Below are 1,709 nucleotides of genomic sequence, written 5' to 3' on the forward strand. Positions count from 1 at the left end.
TTCAGGGTCTTTGTTCGTCGGTATTTGTTTCTATAAAACCTGTAAAGATCGATATTTTGGGTTTGGCAAAAATGATCGATATGGCTATCAGAGCGTAAGCCATTCACCTATTCATTTGTGGTTTTCACTATAATATTTGAGCGATTCGTGTTTGTCGCTTTGTTGGTGCGAACTGCTATGTCCCAGAATAGTATATACCTTTATCATTGTGTGTGTGCTTGTGTGTGTACTTGTCTGTGTGTCTGTATGCTTGTGTGTGTCTATGTGTGTATGCATGTACGTGTGTGTCTATGTGCATGTGAACATCTTTGTGTGAGTGCGTGCATGCGTGTGTGTGTGTCCCGCTATGCGAGTGCCTCTGTTTGTGTGTGTGCCTCTGTCTGTGTGTATGCGAGTACGTGCGTGTCTCAGTGTTTGTGTATGTATGTGTGTGTGTGTACCTGTGTGTGTATGTGTGTATGTATATGTGTGCATATGTGTATGTGCGCCTCTGTGTGCGTGTGTGTGCCCCCGTGTGTACATGTGCGTGTGCCCTTCTCTTTGGGTATGGGCATGTGTATGCCTGCGTGTGCCTATGGGTGTGTGTATGTGTGTGTATGTGTGTGCGTGTACCTGTGTGTGTATGTGTGTATGTATATGTGTGCATATGTGTAGGTGCGCCTGTGTGTGTGTGTGTGTGCCTGTATGTGTATGTGTACCTTTGTGGGTACCTCTGTCTGTGTGTATGTATATGTGTGCATATGTGTATGTGCACTTGTGTGTTTGCATCTGTGTGTATGTGTGTGTGTCCTCTTTGGGTATGTGCGTACGTGCGCCTCTGTGTATGTGTATGTGTGTGTGCCTGTGTGTATATGTGTACCTTTGTGGGTGCCTGTATGTGTGTGTATGTGTGTGTGCGTGCGAGTGCATGCGTGCCACTCTGTTCGTATGTCTGTGTGTCTCTGTGTGTGTGTGTATGCCTCTCTCTGTGTATTACGTGTGTATTTATACATATTAATGCCATATAATATCTCTAGGCTCGTAACCGAATCAGATTAAGCACCACACGATACTTTTTGCGAATCTCTCCGCTCTGAGTTCAGATTCTTCTGTTGTCAGCTTTACTTTTTAGCCTTTCGGGAATCAATGAAGTACGAATTTCAGTTCAGTCTAGTGTACAAAGTACACAACTTTAGGCGTTAATTTAGCGTGTGGTCAACCTCAGTATCGTTGTCTACGATGTGTAATGATCCGACATGGGTTAGGATTAGGGTTATGTTTAGGATTTAGAGTTAGGGTAAGAATTAGGGTTTCGGGTAAGGATTCGAGCTTATAGTTAGGCCTCAGGTTTAGGGTTAGAATTAGGGTTTAGGTTCAGAGTTAGGATTTAGGGTTAGGGTTTAGGGTTAGGGTTAAGGCTTAGAGTTAGGACATACAATTAAATTTTAGGGATGGGTTTAGGGATACTGGCTTTGCTGGGTGGAGGTGCTTATCTCCTCTGTTTGAAAACATAAGGAGACAGAACGATTGTGTTACATGGTCAACTGGAAACAGTGTTTCCTGAGGCTAAATAGCAATAACATTCTTCCCTTTCATGGGACTGCCACATTAAGTTGGCAACAAACCACCACTTTATCGTGCTGCTACTGTATAAGTCTCTCTGAGAGATTTAGAAATGCAATATTCCTAATATATATATATATATATATATATATATATATATATATATA

The sequence above is a fragment of the Octopus bimaculoides genome, chromosome 17 (assembly GCF_001194135.2).
Source record: "Octopus bimaculoides isolate UCB-OBI-ISO-001 chromosome 17, ASM119413v2, whole genome shotgun sequence".
NCBI classification, from domain to species: Eukaryota; Metazoa; Mollusca; class Cephalopoda; order Octopoda; family Octopodidae; genus Octopus; species Octopus bimaculoides.